Genomic DNA, 27,738 nt, shown 5'->3' on the forward strand with positions numbered 1-27,738 from the left:
TTAATAATAGGTAGGTAGTGAGGCGTCGGTACGGAGTTGCGTCAGCTGTAGATATAGACTAGGCTAAGGGACAGACTGAATCTCTTCTTCTATTCTCTTTCTTGACTTACATCTTACACTTCCGCTATGTCTAACGAGGCTCAGGTGCGGAGCCATCCACTGTGGACCAAGACTAGGAAAAGGTAGAACACCAAACTTCGTTGACTTTCTCATAAACCTTGATTTCGCTGCGCTCAATAAGAACCCAGAATATCGTAAATAGTTTTGTGTTCCGCTTCCAAAGTCGGTCGTCTTTGCCCAAGTGTGAACTGCGGATGACTCTCCTGTGGTTCCATTCCTTCTTACTTGACTTCTGCGTGAACCCAACCCAAATGGGAAGAAGAGGGTCAGCCAAACAACGGTCCACTTTGTACATTTGCTGAGGCAGACCCTTTGTATAGGGCATTTTCTAAAAGGGAAGGGAACAACTCACCGAAGGAGGCTGGCAGTAGGAATGAAGGAGGCGGGAAGCTACCGCTTCTAGAGTGCAAGCAACTCCTTTCCTTTTTTTTTCGAGCGTACCCCGTGAAATAAGAAAAAAAGGTTGATGGATGAAGTAATGGGAGTGACAAATGATTACGGTTGCGGAAACCGAAGAAAGTCGAGAACTGTCGGTGACTTTTTGAATTAAAGTAGGGATGAACCGAGTACTACGACTATAGGGGGGGAAGCTTTGCTTCTACGACAGCTTTCTTCCTCCTCGCTTCTTTTCTTTCTGGCGACTAGCTTCTCAAGTGGGTGGCTTGGTAAGCAAGCTACCTTCAGCATCGGTCAAATCCCTATCAATAATAGGCCGGAAGGAATGGTCGGGAAGGATGCCCTAACGAGACTCTTAGTCAAGCCTTAGCCTATCTCTCGATATAGTCAGGGGCCTTTTCTTCAAATATCCATAAAAAAGGGACTGAAAAGCTTTGAGTTTAGGGGTGCACAGGTTTGGAACCCTATACAAGAGGCTAGCGCGCAATGGCTTTCTTTGATAGGGGCTTGCTTCTTCCCGCTTGCTGCTTTTCATTTTTTGATAGGAGTAGGTACTTGCTGCTCGTCAAAGCCGTAGCTTGTTGTCTACAAATCGAGCCTTCACTGCCCGCCCGGCCTCTATCTTTTTGAATCTTAAGTCAAGTTCAGTCAAATCAATGAAGTTCACAGCCTAACCTCTTTGTTTGAAGCTTTGCCAGGAAGCGGCCGACTTGTTGAAGCTTTGCTTCCCCTAATTCCAAAACACAACAATAGACTTGCAACTCTCGTATAGGAAAAAGCTTCTCTTTGATAGCGGTCATAGGGTAAGGATCTAATCGTATCTCGAGACTAAAACCTGTGCGGGGGAAGGGGCGGATGTAGCCAAGTGGATCAAGGCAGTGGATTGTGAATCCACCACGCGCTGGTTCAATCCCCGTCGTTCGCCCATCAATAAATAGACCATTTGTTACGGAGACACAAGACAAACAAACCTATCAAGCATTTTTTTCTGCAAATCATCTCGAGGCTTTCAAAGGCATCCAAGCAATTGGTATCCCATTGAAAGATAGAAACCATAGATTCGCGTCGCCTACTAGCTTCAATCACAAATGGAATGGCTGATCATTCATTTCATTCTACGAAGTTTTTAAGACCTCATTAATCAGGCTTACACTTTTGAGTGAATAATTAATGATGAAATTCACCCCCGGATTCAGAGAAAATCTCCCCTCTTACTAAACCATGGGGAGCCCCGAGTAGTTTATCGGGCAAATTGAGTTGTCATGACGATACCTTGATTTTCTTAGGGGAAGATCGGAAAAGACTGATCTTCATCACGAGACTGATCGAATCTGCCGTAGACACCCGAGAGACCTCCACAAGGCAGACTCAAAGAGTAAGTGGACAACAAGCAAAGAGTGTTTCTTTCATTTCTTTATTGAGATTGAAATCAAGTTCTTTAAAAAGGGGATAGGTATAATGCACACAGGCCAAGTCAAGAAAAGGACTTCCTTACTTGATTTTGAATAATAGTCAAGATAACCGGGAGCGCATTAGATATTTACCTAAACTGGTTTTTTCGGCACTCGGTTCCCCTCTCCTTTGGCAAGAAGATATTCCTTCGGAACCCTCTTCTTTGAATCATCAAGTCGACGTTCAGTTTACTTTTTCGATTAGGAACTCTTAGTCGAGCTGATGGCAAGATCGATTTTGTGTTTGGGGGGAAAGAGAAAAAGAGAGGAACCACCGACCAATGGTGCTTTTACGAAAGAGCTTAACTAATAGGGCCTTTTTCTAAATGTTGAAGAGGTGAGTAAGGGGCTAATACCTTATCGACACTATCGAACTTGAAATCCACTCTCAATCACTCTTTTTAGTGGGGAGGAATTGTTTGCGTATCCTGGACTTAAGGAAGGAAAAAAGTCCCCAATCTGCCTTGTTGTGATAGGGTGGCCATAGTTCTTTGTTTTCAAGTCAAGCTCCGTATCCCTCTCTTTTTAGGTTGGCATAACAAAGAAAGAGAGTGCCAAGAAACAAAACATACCCCTCACTTTTGGAAGGTTCGGGATCGCCAGGGAGCCCCTAATAGACTTGACTTCACTGAACTGTCACTATCACTACTCTTTTTCGGCTTCTACCACTCGTCCCTCGTCTGCTCGTCGAGTGCGTCCCTGGCTCTTGCTCATCTCTAGTAGCTGATCGAGTTTCATCGTCCCTCTCCCGCTTATTGATTAGGGAGAGTCACTCAAGTCTCTTGGCACTCATTCCTCTTTTCTTTTACGAAAATCCCGGGGTTTATGCGTTTTTCAGAAACTCAAGTAGCTCGTCAAGCTAAAGAGGAGTTCCCTCACTACTCAAGATATGTAGCAGATGGCGTACTGATAGATCTCCTATTAGTTCTGGATCCAGCTGATAAAGAAAGAGAAGAGCCCTTTTTCTATTTATTCTAGTTGTTTGATATTAGTAAATCGCTAACGCGCCCCTACCATCTTTCTAAAGTAACAAGCGGGAAACTTGGACTTGAAGAAAGCAACAACAACCCATCAACCTAATAATAATGAATGAAGGGGCTTGGCTCGAAAGGTTTACGGTAATTCTTCAGAGTTGACTTTGAAAACTCTCCAAAACAACAAACAAAGCAACAAGGATACCAACTTCGCTCACACCCCGGGGAGTAGATGCTCCCCATGCAACACGCAATCCATGGGGGGGGATGCCCCCCAATCAAGACAAAAGCCCTTGGGGGGAAATGACAGCCCTAAAACCTCTGTTACACTCAAACCCCTTACACTAGGAACAGGTACATAAGGAATGGTTACATTCAGAACAGTTACTACCAGGAACAGTTACACCAGAAAGAGCGAGGGAAACACCTCATATACGCACCACCGAAAACATTTCCAGGCAAGAAGAAACAAAAACCAAAAAGATTAAGGATAGGAAGCCCACCTCACAAACAAAGAAGGGGCAGCCCCTAATCGAAAGTATCCCATGTGTTGTCCTCCTTCCCGCAGTTTGCCAGTTTGATTCGGTACAGAATGCCTTCCTCTTGCGTTGGGTTATCCCCTATTTGTTTGGCGCAACACTTCGGACAAACGCAACAGACGGGAATTATGCACAAAAGACCCATTTTGCAAAATAAGATGCCATGTTCTCTCTTCGGAGGGAGCTCCCATAAGAGAACTATATAAGGAATTTCCACTAACCCATTCCTCCCAACTTGGTAGAGCTACAAGTTGCAGTGGCCATACTGCGTAGTCCTCTCCTTCCTCATTTCTGTAGATTAAGTAACCCAGGGTTTCCTCTTTCTTGAACAGGCGCTTGTGTGTGAGGAATCGCGAGAACCTCACCTCCAATTTCGATTAGTTTACTTTCATTCTTGGCTTCCCCTATTCTCTTGAAAGGATCTCAAAATGGGAACTCAGAAGGGGGCACCCCAGACTCTAGACTCTCTTTTTTCTTCAATGGGATCATAGCAAAGTCGATTAAGGAAAACACTTCTCCTCCTCATTTCTTACGAAAGGCAGTCTCGAAAAGGTGGCACAAGAGGACCTGACAACCTCTTTCAGGTTGATCCTCCTCCGAGCTGAAGCCCCTTATTTGACCTTCCCCCAGGAGGCCCAGAAGGGAACCCTCCCTTGTGAAAAAATACCTATCCTCCAGCGACCACGGCGAAGACTCCCTTCTTTCCAGGCGACGCCTTAGCCTTTGCAATTCCTCCCGTCTTTCTGTTACCTGGGGTTCCTCTGTTATGAGCAAGGCCTCACAGTCATTATACAAGAGGGTGCGGCTCCTCCCTTTATTACAATGCGAGGGACCAGGGGACCCAAGGGCCTCCCCTTTACCTTCACAACCTTCTGATTCACAGCAAGAGCCCTTCACCTCAGGACCTACACCCGGGGCTCCTCGATCGAGTGGGGACCTTCTTCTTTGGATACAACCCAGAGAGTTGCGATGACGCGGGATTCTTCCAACCCCTTAATATTAGAGGCAAAATGGAGCCTAAGGAACCTTGCTCAAAAGGGGCCCTCCTCTTTCATACTGGCTGGAAGTTTGTTCGCGATCATCATGATCGGGATATTTTGACGTTTCTGAAGGACTCTACCATACTTCGAGTCCAATCTGCACTCTTGCTTATCCAATACCTGAAGAATCGTGTTGGAATAAATGGTACCTTCCTCGGTTGCGCCAAACATTCCTGAGGACTCACTGGGCTCATGAAATTCGTCAAAGGCCCAAAGGTCATAATAGTCATTTGCTCCGGTAAAGTCATTCCGGCGGGAGCTTACGAAATAAAAACACCTTCTATAACATTTGAAAAAGGAGGGTTTTCTGGGTACTAGGGTCCCCACGAATATCTGCTTTGTCTTGAGCGGCCTCCGAAAAGATAATTGACATGCCACTCAGTCCAGCAGAAGAGACTTTTCCTCAATTTCTTCAATTGAGTATTCCGCGGGATAACCGGTGGCTTTTAGGTAGGCTTCTATCCTTTCAAAAAAAGGGGTTTTCATCATTCTCAACACCGGTAAGTCCTCATGAGCTTCTTTGATTCTCGGTAATGAGGAGAATAACTTCCTTGATTTTTGTAACGCGAGATCTACAATGAACCATTCCCTGCAAATCTCCGAGTGTAAATTCTCCCCAAACGTGGGGCGAGCAATCTTCTTTCAACACGTATTCCACAACTGTGGACCAAGCTTTATGGAATTTCACATCAATGGACCTATCGTCCCATTCCTTAAATGCATTTCGAAGAAACTTAGCTGCAGTTCAACGTGAAGCTTCCGTAAGCGCTCCAGCATGGTAGTGGAGGCCCTCTTTGATATGAACCACGACCAAGGAACTTCCATACCTCAAGGTCCAATTACAAGGACGAGAGCTAAGAAGCTAAAACAAACCTTATACAGTTATATTCAAGCTATGGTGAGCTCATCAAAGAAAATTCTAGAAGACGCTGGAGACCTCCCTTATATGTTGTGCAAAGTTGAGCTTCAAGAAAGAGATGAATTAAATGCACTTTAAGTTGCATTTAATGAACTCCGCTGAATTTATGAAACTAGTCCAAGGATGAGTCAATAAGCACATTTTATTAATTGCATTATTTAATTATAGTTTAAATATTTGTTTGTCATATTTAAGCTAGTTTTAAATATAGGAGTTAAGGTTATATTGTAACTCACATAGGTTACTATATTCCACCATTAACTAGCCATTTTAATATGGAAGTTAGGGGTATTTTTCATTTACTAGCCCATTTAATTTGGGAGTTATATATCATATAGGTTAAGATTGTAAAAGCCTTTTTTTCTTTGATTAGACAGCAGATTTTGGAATTAGGAATACAATTTCTATTTTAGCTTTGTTGAGAGCTAAACTTTCTTTGCGAATTCTTGTGTTTATAACTTGCATGTAGAGTCATTCAAGTGGTATTGATCAAACCTTTTGTGGAGTGATTCGAATCACGAGTTTAGAAACGAGTTTTCTTTACTCTTGATCTTGATCATCAAGGTAATCCATTCCATACTTTCCCTTGGGTCGATTTTCCATGTCACTCTTCCTTATGGGATTCTGTAGCAACAATAATTGATTTGCAGAGAAAAACACCTTGAATTCTTGCACTCACCATTTTGTAATTCCGGACCTTTTATTAGCACGGGTTAACGTAATTAACAAAAATCTTCTAATGTGCAAAGGGGACCCTTCGGTCATTGCCGAGGGGACCATGGTTGTTGGTTTGGGGTTCTCATTGTGTTATTGTTGTTTATTTGTTGTAGATCCATTAGGTTGTTCAGGGAAAAGCGGTTGCAAGGAGCGGAACATCGGTAGTTTTCTGCCGATGTTTCGGGGGCCCATTAGGAGTAAAAGCAAAGATGTCCTTCTTCGTAAACAACCGATTCTCCGCAAACCACTAATACTTTACCACTAATACTGTCACTACCCTTTGCTTTACGTACTCGGTGAAGAGGAAAATGCAAGCTTTCTGGAATTACAGATTAACATGGTTAGGTGAGCAACCGGGCCTCCCATCATTTGAAGATTCCGCTGGGACTTTGCTTGGCCTTTCATATATTAGATATAGAATCTAACCATTTCACAGGTTAGGATCGACTCTTTCTCACTAGGCTTGATATCTGTAGTCTTGTCTGTCGAATTCTCTGTAATGGTCGACACCTCTTCGTCGATTAGCTTTCTTGCCCTACTTATTTGCCTTCCTTCCTTCGTGGATTCCTGTGCTTAGAGGTTGTAGCGACTTGGGGAGCATAGGGCAAGGAATGAGGAAACTAATGTCCGTTGGCTTTAATGAGTTGGAGCAAGCTATGGAGGAATGTAGTTACAGGCAACTTCTTGCAAACCCCGTTCGTTATAAAAATGGAAGAAGAAAGAAAGAGGTGAGTGATCTGAATTTTTAGAACCTCGATGATAATGGGATCCCATATCCAACAGGAAGAATAGCGGCGGAACGACTGTAATGATATTTGACCTCTTTCCCGTAGTTCAGGGCTAAGAAGGGAAGGAAAAAAGTCATCTGGTTCGTATAAACACCCTGGAATCAAACTCAAGGAAAGCTCTAAAGAGCCGATAGGTGAAGAGTATGACGAAGGGCTGACTTAATAAGCAATGAATGCGAAAGAGTAGTCTTTATAGATGAGACAAGAACCCTGCCTTCCTTCTTAGGGGGATTTCTTTGCATGATGATATGATTCTAACTGTGTGTGGCGTAGCACCGCAGGACCTTTATTCTGATGGTGGTGGATGGTCAGAGGATCTGAGGGCAGATATTAAAATAGAATAATTTCTCATATGTGACTGATTGAGAAAGGATAAGTAGAACTGCACGAAGAGGGGGAGCTTAGTAGGCAACACCTAAAGGAAACGAAATGCCCCTATATGTGTTGCACAGAGGGGTAACTAACTGATTGTTTGTTCTCTGGTCCGTGTTTGGATCTGGATCTGGACATCACCGATTGGCGAAGCTCAACTACATTTTGAGGAAGTAGCTACAGAAAAGGGGGACCACCCTCTAAGCCTAAGCGGAGAAGGGTTTAGAATGAATGATGAGAATCGACCTAAGGGGATCAGATCGAGGAATCCTTGATTCTAATTTCCAGTATGAGTACTGCGTACAAGACAAGAATGGGGATCACCACCTTGTATAGATCACTTGTGCTATACTCTCTCGGTGTGGCGGACAGAAAAGAGCGATGGAAATTAAGGGGAAGGGCACCCCATTACGGTGGTCTAGCGACCGTTAGATGTCCTTTATAGCCACCGTTACAGAATTGGAAAGATTGGAAAAGAAAGAGATGTGAACACAAGCCCGGGAAAGAAAGGTTAGCCACCTTTATTAGGTTTCACCCTCGATTATTGAACTATTTATTAAAGAACAAGTAGTCTCTTTTATTCAATGATTGAATTGGTGGGGAATTGCATAATAATCCGCTTAAATGACTTCTTCCTCAGTGGTTTCGCTTTCCTACAGTAGTGGTTCAGCCTTATGTATGGAGGCTCGTGGGTCTAACCAACCCCAAGCTGATAGTAGTCTCTTTTGTCTGTTCGCTGCTACAAAGGCTAATGGAAAATAGACCTCTACCTCTTTCTTCGCGGGGCTAGCTCACTGTGGTTTTAAAGTCGTGGATAGGCAGGGCTCAATCAACATGAAGAGATTCTTGGGTGGAATCTCGTTCGCTGCGTAGCAGCACACAGCTCACCTCTTTAGACTCTGAACCTATCGACCCCGGTCAGTATACTGATTTGGCTACGAAACTACGCTATTCAATTGTTAGGGAGGTCTTTGACTCCTTTGCTTAAGGAAAGAGGAATAAGGAAAGCATTCTAACAAAGACAGGTCAGCTAATGATTCCGTTGTGGCTACTAAGCTATTTCTTTGGAAAGCTCCTACTAATTGTGTGAAGCATAGAGGAGAGGGAGTAAGTAGCTCGAGGATCAGAGAAAGAATGAATAAGGAGTCTTGACTTGTTTACGAGGTTCAGGAGAATTCATGTTTCTTTCATTTGTTTCGTCTTTCAAGCATAATCAAATTCAATCAAAGAGCTACTGAATATGTTTTACCGAGTTTAATCAGGGACAAGTGATTGAGTGAAGGATCATTCTTGTTGAGTCTTTCCTTCCGAATTACCTTGTGAAAGAGTGAAATTCAAGAAAAAATAGGGAGAGGTGATTGAGCTTCTCTTTCTTTCCTTTCTCTTTGTCTTTTACCTTGTGAAAGAATAGTTCAACCCGAGTTCAATCTGGTTCCGGTTCAGGAGCTTGACCTTCTTCTTTTCTTACAGTCGAGTAAAAGAAATCAGTCCAATGTAGAGTTACTCTCACTCTCTTTATCTCACTCTCTTTCTTTCATTTTCTTCGTTTACAGGATTATAGGTTCGGGTTCAGGTTTCACTATCTCTTTTCTTTCCCTTCTTTCACAGTAAAGTCGAATGAATCTTGAGTCTCCCCCTAATTTCATTCTCGTCAGGTTCAGGTTTAGGTTCTTCGAATAGCTTTACCTCCTTCAATAAGGCAAGGGAATAGAGTCAAAGGTTCCGGAGAATTAATCTTTCATTTTCTTCTCCCTTTATTCTTTCACAGTAAAGTCGAATGAATCTTGAGTCTCCCTTCGTTCACTCTCACTAATCTTGAGTCTTGACTTCCTGTACAGTCGCTTCTCTTTCTTTCATTCTCTTCTTCTTCTTTCGGTTTAGTAGTTCTGTCTCATTCATCTTGAGTCTCCCTTCGTTCACTCTCATTAATCTTTCCTTAAACTTGACTTAAACCTGACGAAAAAGAAGAATAATATTCAATACGAACAAACATGTAACAAAGGGGAGAAGCGAGCGAAGACGCTTTACCTCGTTCAATCAGTCCAGGGCGGAAGATGAAAACACCTATCCTATTCTATTTACCTTATGAAAGAGTGAACAGAGTGAAGGGAATAAAAGAAAGTTAGCTCGGCTAAGACAGATAAGCAATGAGACCGATAGGGAGAGGAGCGAAGCAATGAGCCCGAGGTTACGAGGCGAATGAATGAGCGAAGCAACGAAACCGAGAGGGAGACTCGAAGAGTAGAAGGAGGGTGAACTTGTTTTTGAAAGCATTGAGTTGGAAGAGGGGGGAAAGAGTTTGAAATGAATTTGGTGTACATGCTAGCTAGCAGTAGAGATTGAAAAAGTGTGACGGAAATTTAGCAACGAATTTTCATTGAGTCAGGAGAGGGTGCAGGAAATAGAAAATGAAGTGCTAGAGGGGAAAGGAAAGCATTTTATCCTTTGAAAGTCGTACTCATAGAAAAAGGAAGGAAAGGATGTGACACCCTTCTGTCCTACTTTTTTCCGTTCATGGAACATCCATCCAGAATTGCCTAATCTCTCTTTCGCGCTCGAGAGAGAACCCGAAGATAGACTTGTTCTTATGGCTCTCGAAGTGATCTTGAATGAGAAACTCCATTATGTTTTTCTTCCTTGTTCTTTTGCGTACCGAAAGAATCAGAATATAGGAGATTTTGAGGCTAAAGTCGTTGGTTGGATGGGGTCAGGTGAGCAGCCTTTGCCTTTTTTCTTTTTCTCCTACGTCTATGATTAAGATTTCTCAATCTCATCTATTATCAAAACAAAGTGAAATAAACGTTTACAAGATTGTGCGACTTCTTCCTTTCTTCAGGTATCTACAACAAAGACAAAAATTTGACAGGAATACCTGCACCTGTAGCTCCCATCATCACACCCATCTTATAGAATTTCTTTCTGATCGAGCATTTCAGGTGAGTTTTCCCCAATTCACACACGCTCGTTATTCTCATTTCGTCTTCGTGCCTTTTTAGGACAGGACAAAGATTTTGCGGAAGGTTTTTAGAACTTTTTGCCGAGCTCGAGCTCAGTGGAACTCTAATGTGCATAGTGCCCGATGGAGGACCTGTGGACTTTCTTGGAGGTATGATTTTTGTCACCGCGGAAAGGAATCGTTGAAAAAGAGGACTTGGATAGCAAATCTTTTTGAAAAAGCTAGTTAGACTATTATTATGGCTATTGATTGAATTATATTGCCTAGTAATTGTAATATGCCTATATCTGACGAAATGTTATTTCTTTTAGGTTGTTATATTATCTCGAACGGTGCTCCTTTGAATCCGGTACCAACGGGTATCATCATCACCCCTCCTAGAACAACGTTATCTTTCAAACCTTTCAACCAGGAGAGCGGCTTTTGCTAAAACTCGAGCTCTTTCTTTCTTGCTTCGAATATGATAGAGTATTTATAGATGCTATCGGTATTCCCAATAATCTGGCTCGGTAACAGATCGCTTCTTCCAAACAAAGCACCCCGTTCGTTACGCTCGCAACAATTAGTTCTCCAGGTGAACAACATTAGACATTCTTCTGAAACCAACACTTTTGATGTTATTTGAGGTACGTACAAGAATTTAGAAAGGAATTCCAATCATTCTTCTTATACGCTCGTTCCAACCCTCAACTCTTCTAGGCTCATCGATATTGAATCAATCAAACTCTAACACTTGTTACACTTTTGGAAGACAGAAGACCCTGCGTCACCAGATCGTGATTTTTCGTCAATTCTCTCCTTCGTAAATAAAAGATTTTTCCATAATGGCGAAGGCCAACCAACTAGTAAAATATTAGTAAATGCTCGGGAAGTGTCCAAATTAGGCTTAGCTTCTTACCTTACTACTACATCCACTTGAACAATTAGAATTTGACTCTATTTTAGGTATGGTCTTTCTTTGGTTATACATCCATTTGAACAAAGAAACTGTCTAAGGCTAATTCTTGTGGATCTTTCATCACAATAACTATGATGATATGGATGAGAAAATGCCAATTCAAATTAAATGTATTGAAAACGATATTGCATGGAAATGAAAAAACGCAATTTGAGGAAGAGCCCACGAATTCCTAAGCCTACAGACGTGATCTATCTTTTTCTATTTCTCACATTCTCAGATTTTCCATGAATGGATCCATTTGAAAACAATTAGATGCTGACAAAGAAAAGATTGGCATTCTTTATTCCTTTCCTTCCTATTCAACAACATACGAATAGTTCCTTGATTTTGATTATTGTTGAACCAACCCTTGCCTTGGAATAAATAGAAGAAAATGGATTGATATTGGTGCGGACTCATTATTAGAGATCAATCCTGAACCTGACGGATCGTTCCTTTTTCTGATATACGAAATCTGATCCAGCTAGTGTGACAAAAAAGAAAGAAAAGCGCTTCCGACCCAGGGATGTCCCCACACGAAGAGTTTTCCCCCCAGGGTCTCTTTGCCATATATCGGGGTGGAAGATGGAATCGGGCCGGTTGGCTGCGAAGCCTGATGCAAGCCTTCCCCAGGCGGAATTCATATTTCAGTAGAACCCGGGAGAGCTTTGACTATTCCAAATTCACTATTCTGCATAGGCGTCAACAATTGACTACTTCTTTTGCGGACCGGGTTGTTCTTTTCTCTTTGACAAGTAAAGTTCATTAAAGATGATGAGCTTGCCCACCCGCCTCCAGAACCTAAGCTTCTAGGCTATATGACCCAACAAATCTCGAAAATGACATCCGGGTACAGCACTAACATATGCGAGCTATTAGGCATTATTTTTCAATACCTCGTTGAGGAGGAAAAAACGTCAATGTGAATTCGAGACAACCCCCAACATCCACCGCTGCTCCATCGAACCTCTTTCTTCACATAGTCTAGAAGTGGGTTCGTGAACCATGTGCAGAGAGGGGAGGGGGCAAGGCTCCCATAGAGAGCCAAACGTCTTCAAGCATGCCAAAAAAACAACAAGCTAGCCTTAATAAGACTGATCATCCTGTGCCAGCCACCTTGTTATGGAACAAGCAGTCTACGGCACCTAAACAACCGCTAGTGACGATTCCTTCTCCTATGGTTATGCCCATTTTTGTAGCACAAAATCCTCAACCATATTAACTCCAAACATTTCTGAAAAAAACCCTCTACAACTATAAGTCAAGCTATTTCGCTTCTTCCCCTCTACAACTACAAGTCAAGCTACTTTGTTCCTCGAGAACTGCTCACCCCTTCACAGGAAAGGACTTATGCTACCCCACCTCAAGCAGCGGTGGGGGCGCCCATCAACATGATGGGGAAGCCTAGCGGAACGGCTATCCCATACTTAGCTAGGCCCATTCCATTGAGGCTTGATGATCTTTGCATCAATACCCTTCCCTTGTGCTACAGCCAGGTCAATACCACCGACAAAATTCTCATTCGCAGCCTCTCAACCAACCTGTTGGGATTCAGCCTGCTTTTTCGAAGCCATCCTTTTATATTATATCTCCTACAGACCCAACCTGTTGAAGAAAATCTTCCTGCCCTGATCTCGATTATGGAACTTCTGTCCACTTCACAAGTCCGGTTGCCAAAGGCTAGCACAAGCGAGCGCTCCTAATTCCATTTCACCTGAGTGAGGGTTTACAAGCTATGGTGGGCTGTCTATTTTCTCCCCAACAAATTACCTGAATTCAGAAGGATTTTGACCGCTATCCCCATACTCGACCCCTGCATGTGGAGGCCTTAGTAGACCACTACCAAATAAAGAGGATCGTCGATTGAAACTGGTGCAGGATTTCATATTTGCATATTGAATACAGCCAGACAGTTGAATTTGGATCCTGAAAGGTTTGCTCCTCACTACAGCTGCTTGTGCATATGACAGGACCCCTCGAATCGCGCAAGGTATAGTAGTTCGACTGAATCTCTAAGAGGGACCCCTTGTTCGGTCAACTCTATTCCATGTAGCGGATATACTACAATCGAAAATGTTGGTAGAATGACATTGGATCCACGCCAACTTGGTTGTGGCATCCTCATATCATATCATTATCAAGTTTCCCATGAACAGATGATGTCTCTACCTTGATAGCGCCCCCGTCAACCCAAGCTTCATTCGACGTTCAGTCCCTTCTCCTCGATCCTGTATTGATCCACGACCATTCTTGGTATCCTTTCTTTGGTGGATATCCCACATGAAATTCGCAATGAGGGCTCCTCCTCAAGACCACGTTGTTTAGAAAAAGGTGGGCTTGTGGCTCAACTTCTTCGATTAGGCTACCACCCGGGGCTTAGTTTAGCTGAGGATGGTATTTCCTACCCGATGAGTCTCCCTCTTTGGTCTAGGCTTTGACCCCAAAGTCCACTTTGAATTGAGAACGTCTCACTATTCATAGACTGAACACAGGTTCCACTGCAGAAAACCCCTCGCTACACAAGTCGCGTCACCGCATTTGTTCAGTCAGGTCGCCAAAGGGTGATTCAGGCTGACAAGCACGATTGACCAGAACTGAAGTCTCGAATTTAGCAGTTCCATGGCTGCATATTCAGTCGAGCACATGTGACTGAGTCGCTCGTACCTGAGCTTGAGAAAGATTCTTTATACTGACCGTGTCTGCTTCAACTTCACCCGTCACTCGTGTCGTGTAGTGTAGCAAGACTACAAGTCAAGTCTCAGCAAGGAAGATTTTGGGCCCCAACGACAAAGGAACGGGCATTTTCAGGGACTAGCCCGCTTCCCATTACTCGACGAGGGAACTTCCTCGCACATAATTAAGGGAGCCATTGAAAGGTGATTGAAACACCAAAAACGGCGACTACCCGAGCTAATGATAGAGGCAAGAACACTTTCCGACCAAGTCCCATTAATTGATCATAACGATATCGTGGAAATGTTGCTAAATCTTTTCGAAGTGAGAGAAGGAGGGAAGGCGCGCTACAACTAACAGAACAGCAAGCGGAAAAAGGCTAGCTAGTACAAGACAAGGTGCTGCTCGCTTTCTCTAAGCCACAAGTGGCTTATTTATGTAGTGGTCGGCATTCATTCCTACGTGCTCCTCCTTGCTCACCGACTTCAGAATCAAAAAGTGCCCTTTGGATGTTGTCGTGACGCTTTGGTTATGAAGGTTGGCGGGGTCTAGGTTTATGGATGGATTCAGTCAACGAAAGTCCAACTCAATCAATATCAACAAGATGTCGTGACCGGTTAGGCTTGGTTGATTTTGTCAGAAAAGAAAGTAGGTTTCGTGGGTTCATTGATTAGTAAACCTTCGGTGCTGGTAAGGTCGGGACTGTGGTCGTCTGTCTCTAGTTTGCCGGTCGATAAGATCTTTGAGATTGACCAGTCAGCTGGGTTGGTTTGGCTATTCCTTTCTATTGAAAAGGAGTCAGCTGTCTGCGCGAGTCACCTTCTTCTAGGCTTTGCTGGACGACACGACATTCTCGTTCAAATATAGGTCGGCCGTACTTGTGATGGTTCCCAATGATCCAATATGACCACTTAGGTCTACGTTGCCACGATATTGTTCTATGGAAGCGAGCGGGTAGAAGTTCGGCCCAGTTTTTTTTGGTGTCGTAGGGGAGGGATTGACCTTTCTAACGCATATTCAGTCGTACCGGCATGGCCCCACTGATTGATTTTCGATCGGAGCATCCAACAGTGCAACCCGGTTCTACTTGACTAAGCCCCATGCTCGTCCAAGGAGGGAGTTTGCTTTACCCAACTCTCTTTTTGCTAACAAGGCAGAACCCCCCAACCCAAGATCATTAGTTTCGAATGAAGAATGAAGAGTGTCGTGCCCCTGCAAGCATCTACTCCTATCAAAATGAAAAGCGTGATTTTACTAAACAAGCAATAAAATCCCTTTCTATTAGTCAAGGGCTTTAGGCTTTACTAATAACAAACATAAAAGGTAAGGCCGGCTTTTGAGCTGTAGCTTTACAACGAGAGAGCTTAGATAGGGCCCTTTCTTTCTTTCTTCTTATTAGTCAGATAGGTTGGTTGTTTGAGCGCATTTTGCCCTTGATTATTATTATTAGTTAGGTTTTCAAAAGGCGTAGACAACTTTATGAAAAACCTTTTTGTTTAGGGGTAAGGGGAAGGGGGCACTAATGCCACTGTAATACGCCCTTATTAGATAGAGTCTGATCGTGGCTTTCGCGCTGCTCAATCCCTTGGTTTGAGAGGTTTTTTTAGCTTCCCTCAAATCGCGAATATTTGAAAGTTGGTAAAGACCCACCCCTTGTTTCAGTCAGAATGAATCCTCGGGACCCCGGGACATTGGCTTCTGCCAACAGTGGACTATTAAGGATTGCATCCCGCGCATATTCTACATTATAGCCTGCAACTGATTCAGCTTCCGCTTCTGGGAGATCAAACGGAGCTCGATTAGTTTCTACTAGATGATAAATAAAGAACATAACCAATACAGGGAACAAGGGAATACCAGACCATATCTACTTTTGCGCCATGACAATCTCACTCGAATTAAGGGGGACCTACACATATTAGTACAGTATACCGGGGTCCCTAGCCAGAACCACACGTGCAAGTTTCCCTGCATGTGGCTCGTCCGTGCTTTCCGAGGCGCTGCCTGTGACTCAGCATGGGAGAAGGGGGCGGAACTGCACACTTTCGTGTTCAGAGCATTGTCCGAGTGAATAGGCAGGGCATACCACGTAAAGCTTGATTTCTAAGGCTGGGCTGGTTCCTTTTCTAGCATGCCAACAATTTGATTTAGATGTTGGGACAAGCCCCAGGAAAGTTTAGGTTGGCTTCCAGCTCCATCTCGGCTGGCATCCTGCTCTCGAGGGGGTGGAGTCTTGGAGCGAACTACTCATTGCTGTGTTGCCCCAAGGGCTTTTGGTGAGGAGCATTGTTTTGAGGGAGGGAAAGCGTGGTTGACAAGCCACTTCGAGGAGGTGAATGGACTGGAGTGCTTTCATCAAATGATGCATGTGGGCTGAGCCATTCCCACCCCAAATGGTGGCCCGATTCGGCCTGGTCGGGAAGAGATTCACAGAGAGACTAGTTACGGGAATCACTTTCTATGTTAGAGAGAGGGGGCGGGCTTTCCTATGGTAGTCCTGTTGCTGCCTCTAACCGTCTGTCCCGTCTCATCTTTCTTTGGCTATACTTGTATGTAGCGAGCCATGTTAAATTCACATGAGATTCTTCAGAAAAAGGCTAAAAAGGCACTCATCACTCGGCCCCTTTCCTATTTTGCTTTGCCGCCTATTAAGAGAATAGGTCTCGTTGAAGCGGCCTGCCTTTATTTATCATTCAACTCTACCAGCTGCCACGCACGACCCAATCCAATAGGAACGATTTCAGCGCCCCTCTTCTCATCTCACAGCTTTGCCCCTCTCTCCCTATCGGTCGAGCTACTTACTCCTTACTCTCTCTCTAGATAAGAAGCAGAACGCACCATCACCTACAACCCTTTCTTTCCTCTAGTGGGGACTTCCACGAAATGAAAACGGGCGAGATCGTCGTATGCTCGACATTTGTTGCCCTGGTTTATATCCCGGAGTACTGTTATTGCCGATCTGTCACCCAATCTACTTAAACAACCTAAAGGCTTGGCCCCGTGCCGTTTGGAGAATGAGCCTATATATAGGCATGGCTTAGTCAGTTATTCTCGCAATTCAGATAAGATTCGGGACCGTTTGGGTTGGGTTAGGTCTCTGAAAGCATGGTTCTTACCTCCCTCCTTGGAGCTCGTCCATTCCTTGGGTGATCCCTTGCTCTCACGTTCGAGTGTTTGCTCGTCGTTTAGGCCGGTAAGTGAGATTTCTGCTCATTGCAGTCACCCCCGTGGTTCTTCGCACCTGGATAATACCAGGACCCTTGTGCCCCGGCCCTTGATCAAATAAACCCCCGATCCACAACTCAAAATGAGCCTTGCGATGAGATGCGAACATTCTCCATGCTACGATTCCCTCCAGTCCGTTCTCGGGTTGGGTTAGGAGAACATCCGAGCGATTGCCTTCGCGGATCCAAACGCGCTCACAAGGCGCATAATAAGAATCAGACCGATAGAGACTTCATAAGGTACCATTTGAGCTGCAGATCGTAATGCTCCTAGAAAGGCATATCTCGAATATAGAGGAGTGAAAGTTCCCAACAATCAACGAGTTGATCATACCCTTCTTTGAACCGTACGAGCACGTCCTCTATCACCCCCCCACCAAGCTTACGGCTCTTTACCCCAACCCAACTAGCTCTGGATCCAGTTGTTCCTTTTCTATTCCTCGGTAAGCGGACCTGGGGTGCATGGGCGGGCGATATCTGCTTTTGACTAATAAAAAGCATCCCTCCTTAGCTTCTATTACCTGACCGAACCCGCAAAAAGAATCACAATAGAAAAAGTGGTTCTTGCCAGTCACATCAGAGACATCATTATCTGAGGAGGAGGCTTCGTCGTTTAGCTCCTCATAAATGATGTTAGGATCGGCCGGCTCATCCTTGGAATCCGAAAAGAAAACAGAGACAGAACTTCTTGTTTCAGTGACAGAGAGAAAGAAAAAGACTAAATAGGATTTGAAGACACTCTCATTCACATCAATTGAAGCAGGCAGTAAGGGCACAGAAGCTACCCTTTGACGAATGCAAGCAAGGTCGCTTGCTTACTCTCCGTTGGCGGCAAGGAAGGGAAGGAGGCATTGGAAATCAGACTAGACCATAAGTCAAGAGGCAGGTATTCGGGAAGCGGCTAGTAGCTTCTTTCTGGCCAAGCTTAGCTTCTATCAGGCCGACCACTACATAAATCAAGAGATCCACATACCAGTCATGAGCAATAGTGAAGCCGTCAGAGGTGGAAGCTGTAGCTTCTAGGACGAAGCCGAGCCACTAATGGAGTGGCGAAGGAGGAATACGTTACGTATACTAGATTAGTAACCACTGAAATACCAAAAGACACCAAATTGAAGTTAACTATTTAACTTTGTGATTGATCAGACAAGTACCAAGGGCTTTCGGTAGACTGATTTCATTTCCGAATTCGCTTTCAACAAGTCCTAGCATTAGTATGAGTTCGTTGACCGCGTAAGGGCAATCCATCTTGATGACGAATTCCATGATAACAAGAAAGAGAAATGAATCGTTCGATGTCTGCTCGTTCTCCCCTCTTCAATTCCCAATGAACAATATGATCTTGACCTATCATTTGCTCAATTTGGTCGATCTGAGACTTAGTTAACTCTTTGATCTTGATGTTCCTACTGATACCTAATCGATAACGAACCTGAATGGCTTTTTTAGGTCCAATTCCATCAATTTTGGTTAAGGCAATTCTGACTTGTTTATCGGCAACTGATCTAGCTCCTGAAATATATGACATTCTTGATCCTTCTCCTTTTACTAGTCTTCTTGGCTGGAATCATAAATGAGTTGCCTCCTCTCTGATTAATGATCTTTTCTATAGGTCGAACTAGTGTGAGCGGTCTAAACTTCGACCTTGATTTCTTCACACTATGTTCTCATACCCAAGCCCTGAAAAAAGAGAGAGAGTCTTGGAGAATTGAACACTGATCTTACTAAAGAAGTGAGAAAGTGCTGATGGGTCGCGGTCTGAAAATGGAAGTTTTTCGCCTTAAGATAACGCAGAAGGTCTTTTAGGGCCGGTTCGCATCCCCCGACTCAACAAGTGGTTTCATGCACGGCCATCATCTTGTCGGGTTTGAGCTACCTACGGTTACAGAATCGCCCAGCCCCCTTGACTCTCTCTCTATAAAAAAGAGCTTTCTGCATCCGGGGCGCAGGTTTTTATTAAACAACGTTCGACTTTCATGTGTATAGCATATAGCTAGCATTCCTTCTTTCTGAGCTAGGATCAAACTCAGAGAGAGAGTATGATTGGGCCCTGTTGTGGTAGAACCTAGTGAACCGGGCATACTACTAAACTTCAGATTGATTCTCTCTCCTTCACTATGTAATGCAGTACGTTATATATTCTTTCTAGCAACTCAATCAAAATCAAAGCAAGAAAACTTCTTGCGACTACATCAACAACCGGGGGGAAATTCACTGATCCACGCTACGCTTATAAGGTTGAAAGAAAGGATGCGTCGAGCAAGCGACAGTTCTACTTAACTAAGCCTCGTCCTTGTACAAGGAGGAAGCCAATCCCACCAACTTGAATGACTTTAATTAGTATACCCTTTGCTTTTAACATGGACGAAGGAGCTCAACAAACGTGACCAGGCTGCTCATAAGAGAGAGAATTTGGAAAACAAACAAACAAAGAAAGACCTCTTCCGACGCGCAAGCCATAAGTAAGCAAGCTACCTTGTCTTCTTTCTCAAAAGACCTTGATGGAATGAAAAGAAAAAAGAAGGAAAACCCTACCCGTTCGAACGAATGAATTTCTGAATGAAAAGTGTCAGCCCAAACTAGCTGGGATTTTTGGGGTTACTTCACAGCCCTTTCCTCCAATCGAGTTGCAGTTGGCCTTGTTTCGGTCAGAATCAGTCCCCGGGACTTTTTAGTAGGTTCTTTAGTCTTTGCTCTCAAGAACTAGTACGCCCTGTTCTCGAAAGCCGAAGAGCAGCTAAACTAAGCAACTGGGAGATTAGGCGGCAGTTGAAAGAGCAGCTCGAAAGCCCTTTGTTTAGTCTTTTTATCAAACTCACTCATAAAGGAAAGAAGGTCGGCCGGCCGTTATGGCCAATTAAGTAAACCATGAGCAATTCGTCTACTTTGACTTACAACACCACTTTTTTCTTTCATAAAGAATCCAAAGAATAAAGAAGAGAAGAAATAGGCTCAGTCGCATCCCATCCATCCATACGACACGATAGCTTCAGCAAAGAGTAGAGAGAACTAAGCTATCATACCAATTTCCATTTTTTATAAGCAAGCGTACCTCTGGCCTACCATACACTAGTCTCAATCAATCTTTCTTTTCTTTGTGTGTTGGTTGTTCAATTTAAAGGTGGTTTCACTCTTAGATATCTGCTTGCCTTCCTTGTCTTTTTCTTAAATTTCGGAACGCTCTAAATCAGAGTACTCGATTCTTCTAATAAGCTAGAACATCTTTTCTTTTTCATTTTGGCAACAAGGGAGTAATTTGGAAATGCATTGTTTGGGTGGTTTACCAACGGAGGGCAACCCCTAGCAATGGAAAGAAAGGAAAGTAGCGAACGATCAAAATGAGGATCTTTGACACCTCGATTGTCCGGAAGCCCTCTCATGCAAATGAAATCAATTTAGCCAATGTTTTGTCCAGGGGTTCATTGAAGAAATGATTTGAGATTGAAAAAGAGCCTGAAATTGGCCTACACCTTCGCGTGCATATGTAACTTATGTCAAAGTGACGCGCCAACGTCTGCGTTGAGTCAAAACTAGGTTTCAATCCTAATTCGACATCACGAAACTTGAATTTGAGAATCAGGTGTGGAAGAGACTAGAGGTAACTCAAAGCCCTATCCGTACCGATCTCGGTCTCGGAGCGGTCAGAAGAGTTGGAGGGGGAGCGAACACCGGTTCTAACCCCCAACACTAGTACGGTCAGCACGACAGCCTTGGAATCAGTCATACTTGATTTGACTAGGTTAGAGAAGATAATGGGAAGGCTAATCTAAGAAAGAAGTAGAAACCATATCCACTAGCATGTCTGCAATGCGTTCGGCATTCCTCCAATCCCAAGTAGCACCTTCATTTTCCTACAATCCTCCGAACATTAGTTCTCCCATATCTGCCTTCATAAATCCACATCCCCTCCCAACAATTCATTGTCAAAATCCATATGCCAGTCCCAATACCTATATTAGGTGGATCATGATGCAGAAAATGAGGCCTAAAATTGGAATCTTTCTTTGGCCCCTCTTTCGAAATACGCTACTCCATGAGCCCCGTAAGGAAAGGAGTACTTTGTCATTCCTCAATTCTCGGCACCATCGGGTTTATTCCCAAACATCATCGTTATCTCATCTCTCGCCATTTCAACCCATATCTAATGTAGCCCACAGCTCGCCCCAAACCCTACCCAGCTTTCCAGGCCATCCAATCTCCGTCATTCCACTTTAGCTCACCTCCAACCACCTAGCCCCTATAGCTTATGGGCAAATCCCATTCCCTCAGCAGGGATGAACGAGTATGCGGATAAATGAAAGTTGAGGATTTTTGGAAGAAAACGCAAGGCATTGGCGGTTTTTCCACCAAATTCAGGGATTTTGCCCTTTATCTATCCTGCACCCGGTGAAAAGGAATTCAAAAAAGACAACGGAAAAGGTTGTCCCATCTCTCATCCACAAGCCTATTGTGCTGATGTCTGCCCTTTAGAGAAAGATGAAGGGACTGTCATCCGATTGTTCCAGAAGAGTCTTAAGGGCCCTGCACTGAAATGGTGGTTTACGTCACTATCTCATTCTAAGTTAGCCTCGTTTGAGCAATTATCTCAAATGTTCATCGATTAGTACTCCTACAACTTAGATGTCAAACCAAAAAGATCTGATCTCGAGGCTCTAAGTCAGAAAGGTGATGAAAGTTTCAGTGCCTACGTAGGCAGGTGGAGGGTTGTCGCTGCCCAAATGCGAAAAAAACTCTTTGAATCAGACTCCATCAACTAGTTAGATTCAGGCTCTTTGGTTCATTCTTCGATTGCTGGCTATCTGATGTCACAGACCCAGACCACATTCCAAAGCAGCACCTTTCCCCTTTTCCAAATTCTCATAATAATAAGGTAAGCTTTCAGTCCCCTCTCCTTTACAGTCTCGCAGCTTCACCCCTCTCCCTACTTACTCAACCTCAACCCTGAACCTTTTTTTTCTTTCACTCTTTTTCCTGTAAGGACCATTAATGATTTTCTTGATGCCTCTCCCTATTTTTTGGGCTATTTTCCCGGTATTTAGGGTTAGAGGTAATTCAGAAGTCAAGACTCAACCTTAAACCTTTGACTCTATGACCTATTTTTGCTTTCATTGAACTCGGTAAAGGAAATCACTACTTCATGAATCTGGACTATTCTTCTTGAAGGAGGTAAAGCAGCTGAGAATTCCATTGACTCTCTTGCTTCTTTCACTCCTCTCCCTATTTTTTCTTTCATTTCAGAGGTAATTTAATAGGTAGGCTGGCTGAGAATCAGGTCAAGCTCCGGAACCGGAACCCCTATCCCTTCAGTCAGTGATTGTGAGTTATTCTTGAACAAACTGTAAACAAAGACGAAAGATTCATTCTAGTTTACAAACTGAACTCATTCCCTTTTTCCTGATTTCAGTCTTTAACTCTGTCTTCGTCTTCGCTTCTTTCTTTACATGAGAGTAAATTCATTCAATCCTCTTCCTTCGTTCAAGTCTCCCTATTTGGTTCTTTCTCCCTCCTTATGAATTCTCCTTTTCCTATTTCTTCTTTAACTTAACTGCTCTTTCTCCTACCCCTGATTGAACTTGGTAATGAGGAAGTCAAGACTCTCGATGAATGAGACAGATGGAATAGGCTGGATGAGAATCTCCCTGAATTTAGTCTTTCACTGTAAACTAAGACTCAACCTTTAATGAGACTGAACCTCGTAAACTATCTCTCTCTCAATTGTCCCTATTACTCTCTTGCTTGTAAACTCCTGAACCTTCTTGCTGCTTTCACTCCTGAACCGGAAGGAAAGACTCAATGAAAGATTAATGAGAGTGAACTCCTTGCCTTGTTCCGTTATTGTTTTTTATTCTTTCACTTGGGTTTCACTATTCAAACACGGGTAAACCCCTGAACTACTGAACCTGATTTCACTCGTAACCTTTGACGATATTACCTGACCGGATTTCACTGTTAACTCGGTCTCTTTGCTTTCCTTGGATTCTTCAGACTCAACAAATGAAAGAAAGATCAGCTCATTCACCTTCCCCTTCACCTCTATTCCCTGACCGGGGTAAAGCCGCTAATTCATTGACTCTCTCTCCCATATTTCACTGTCAAAGAAGAAAGCTCAAACCTTTTCCTTCTTTCTGTAGGTCTGTTCACTCCTTCCCTTTACTGTCGAGTAAAGAAAAGAGAATTGATTGGCTCAACCTCAAACCTTTGACTGATTGAACTAGGTAAACTCCTTCACTTTCAGAACCTTTATAGGAAAGAAAAGAAAAGAAGATGACGACGACGAAACCGACACCCGACACCCTTTGACAGATTGAACTAGGTAAACTCCTTAACCTCTCCCTCCCTTCTAAATCATAAGGGGAAAGACACAAGCAAGATTCATTCTTACAATTGTTCAAGAAGAAATTCATTAGCAGCTTTGAAAGACTCAACCTCAAACCTTTGACTGAACCTTCCTTCACCTGACGAGAATGACAGAAGGGAGACGAAAGAAAGATGAATGAGACGGAACTCCCTTTCCTATTTCTTCTTCTTCCTATTGTTTGAACTGTAAACAAAGACTCTTTGCTTGAACCTGGACTAACTATTCTTCTTGAACGAGGTAAAGTAGCTGGATGATAGGAACCTTCCCCTTTGACTCTATTCCGGAACCTATTAACTGTAAACGAAGAGAGAAAGAGAAGAAAAATCACCTCTTTACAGGAGAGTAAAGAAAAGAACGACGACAAAACCGATACCCTTTGCTTTGACTGAACCTTCCTTCACCTGACGAGAATGGAAGAAGATATTCCTTTCTAGTCGAGTCAATGAATTCAATCCTACACCTATGCTTTTACTGTGTTTGAAAGAATTTATGAATTAGCACCTTTGAAACAAACTGGAACCGGAATCGATATGACTTGACCTGAACCTATTTATTCACTGTAAACTCGGTAAACTCAATGACTTGAACCTATTTTTGAGGGCATTGAACTCGGGTTGAACTATTCAAACATGAACAGTAAACAAGGTAACGGGTCTTCTTCCTTCTTTCTTTCACTCTTGAACTCGGTAAAGCTTACCGTTGCTGCGCTCCTCTTTATTCAAAGACAAGGTAAGTAAATAGGTTGGATGATCAGCTCCTGTCCTTAACTTGAACCTATACGGTCTCGAATCTGATTCTGATTCTTCTTCTTTCATTCACTGTAACCTCCTGACTAGACTATTATTACTTCTGTCTGAACCTTCAAACACTCTTTTACTCGGTCTAAATAGAATAGAATAGGTGATTGAAGAGGAAGTCAAGACTACTCAACAAGAATGAGAGTGAACTACTTTTCCTATTGATTGATTCTTTCTCCTCCCCCTGACTGAACCTTGACGATATTACCTAACCGGATTTCACTGTAACCGAGGTAAACTCTTTTTCCTTCTTTCACTCTTCTCCTGTAAGAAAGATGAATGATCCTTAACCTCTACTTCTTTCTCTGATCCTGAACCTGATTGAACTCAGTCTTGAACAAGTGTTTCAAGTCAAGACTCAACGCTAGTCCCTTCTCTGTTGCTTTCCTTTGATTCTAGGGACTCTGAAAATGAAAGAAAGATTTGTCCTCTCCCTATTTTTTCCTTCATTTCAATCTTGAGGTAAACTCCGTTATTGTGAGTTATTCGAAGAAGGTCAAGCGACTGAAGAGGAAGGAAAGCCAAGACTCAACATTAATGAGACAGATTGAACGAGGTAAATAGGAGGATCTGAAGGTCAAGCTCCTTATACTCTCTTCCCTTTTTTTCTGGAACAGTACACTCGGTAAAGCATATTCTTTCAATTCATTCAATCCTGAACCGGTAAGTGTTTAAAGTCAAGACTCAAGCAAGAGAATATTCCTGAGACTGAACTACTGAACCGGAACTCATTTATTCTTTCTTTCAATTCATTCAATCAATCACCGGAACAAAAACTGGAGAGGAGAGTCAAAAAGGGGTAAAGCTCCTGAACCTGAACCGGATTGAACTGTAATGTAAAGTGGCTGAGCTCTGGAACCTATTTATTCACAAACACAGTAAACTCGGAAAAGCGGCTGGATGAGAGGAAGGTAAAGCTTCGTAACCTTTGACTCTATTCCCTTTACAGTGTTAATGAATTAGCTTACTTTCTAGTCGAGTAAATTCATTCAATCAGGGCAAGATGAATGAGAGTGAACGAACTGAACTCCTTCCCCTTATACTCAATTACCTGACCTATACCTATTTCCTATTTCTTCTGTCACTGTAACTGAATCAAATGAAGAAAGAGAAGCTCATTCACCTCGTCACCATTAATGAGAGAGACTAAACTTCTTCCCCAGAACCAGAACCTTTTTTTTTTCGATATTCCTTTCCCTGAACTTTCCCATCTCGTAAATGAATGAAATCGTTCACCTTCCCCTGACAAGAAGAAAAGAAGAAGAAGAATCAGAGAATGAATTTCTTGAAGAATCAACATTCATGATCCTGAATTACTGAACCTGAACCTTTTCTGATATTCCCTTGCTAGCCTTATTGAAGGAGGTAAAACAGGTAAAGCAACTGAGGATTAAATTGACTCTCCCTGAACAGCAAACACTCGAATGAGAGTGAACTCGGTAAAGCTATTCCATTGCCTGAACTCAATAACTTGAAGAATTGTAACCTCTGTCTTCATCTTCTGCCTTTGACTCTCCCTTCCCCTATGGATTCTTTCACTCAGTAAATGGGTTGGTTCATTCAGTGGCTCTTTTCTTGAAAAAGATCTCTTCTCTTTGCTTTTCTTTCCTCTAGCTTTCAAGACGAAACAACATTAATTATCCTTCGCTCCTCTCTGTCTGTCTTAGCCTTTCTAGCTTTCTTTTATTACCTGACCCTGAACCCATTTATTCTTTCATGAAATCCGGAACAGGAACCGGAAGAAGAAGAAGAAGAATTAGAGAATGAAACATGAATGAGACTGAACAGTGTTTGAATCAATGAATGAAATCCTGAAAGAGTCAATGAATTAGCTACTAAACTGATATTACCTGACCCTATTATTCATTCAGAATCAAATTCAATCAAGAGTAAATGAATGAAGAAGAGAATGAAACAAGAATGAGATTTCAAAGTATGTATAGGTTAAAGAATCATCATCATCTCATTCAAGAAAGAGAAGAGAAGCGACTGAACCGATATGTCCCTTCCCTGAACTACTAAACCTACACCTATTTATTCTTGAACTTCCAACACTCAACTCAAGATTAATGATCTTGAACCTGATTGAAGAACTGTAAACACTCTTTCTTTATGAATGAGACAGAACTACTGAACGAACCAAACCTTCTTTCACTCTTTTACTCGGTAAATAGAATAGGTCTTTGATTGAAAGAACTGTAAACAAGGGAAATAGGGTCATTCAGTAGCTAATTCATTGAATCTCCTGTAAACAAGGGTTGAACTATTTTACGGTCTCGTTGCTTCGCTCCTCTCCTCTGATTCTTCTCCCTAATAAAATGATGAGAATTCCTTTCCCTCTTCCTCTCCCTTCGGTCTCGTTGCTTCTCTGACCTCATTCCCTTCTTTCTGTAGGTCTCTTTGCTCCTACAAAAACTCATACGGTGTGTCTCCTACTCCTGAACCTATCGGTCTCACTCTCCCCTCTCCTTTACAGTCTCGCTGCTTCTCTTCTCCCCTCTCCTTTACAGTCTCTAATATTTCTCCTTACTTAATTCTTGTTCTAGTTCGTTATTCTTTCACTGTAAACTCTCTCACTGCTTCTCCCCTCTCCTTTTGAAACTCTTAGTCAAGCCCTGTAGCGCCCTTTGTTTGTAAAGGTAAGGCCTTAGTTTTCCCTATCAACCTAATAGGGTGCAGTGCTTTTTGTTTTTTGTTTATGTGTGCAGTAAGGAGATGGTTTGGGATAAAAGCCCCGTCTCCCTTCTAAAACGTCGAGAAAGCTCTGCGAGCTTCCCCTTTCCTTTACTCTATAGAAATGTATGGAAATGTCTGCCCGCTCTTCCTTCCTTCCAAGTCTTGGTCTTGTAGCAAGAACCTCGGCTTCGCTACTATTGGATTGTGAACCGATGCCGTATATCAGACTCTAACCACTGAGTTAAGTAGGTCAATGAGAGTTCCTATTCGATTCATTTCTTTTTTCTTCAATGGATCAGAGCTATGCTATTCAATGACTCCCACTAGGTGTAAAGTGACTGGGTTCCAAACCTCACCCTTGAGAAAAAGATATGGAACTTCATTTCTTTCTGTCTTTCTGTTACGCGACAACATCACGGTTGTTACTGCTACAATCGGCGCTCTGCGTTCATGATACTTGGGTGGGCTTCCTTGATATTAAGGTGGGAAAGCAGTCGGGAATTGGCTGAGGGGGAAGAGGAAGAACCTGAACTTTGATTATCTCTAGTGGAACAGAGGCGGTTGAAGAAAGTCGTCTGGAGATTCGAAGCCCTGATCAATGCGCAATTTATCGAGATGAGATCATTATTTTCTTGGACATAAGAGAAGATGGGAGTAAGCGGGCGTTCTATATACTATTCAACCCCTTTATTATTCTTTCTTTCATTTTCTAGAAACTTGTGATGCACTTCTATAACCTTGATAGTGAAGTTCACTCCTTTGGTATTAAAACAACTCTTTAGCAGCAGAAATTTCCTT

This window comes from Cucurbita maxima, unplaced genomic scaffold, assembly GCF_002738345.1.
Source record: "Cucurbita maxima cultivar Rimu unplaced genomic scaffold, Cmax_1.0 Cma_Scf00011, whole genome shotgun sequence".
In the NCBI taxonomy this organism is placed as follows: domain Eukaryota; kingdom Viridiplantae; phylum Streptophyta; class Magnoliopsida; order Cucurbitales; family Cucurbitaceae; genus Cucurbita; species Cucurbita maxima.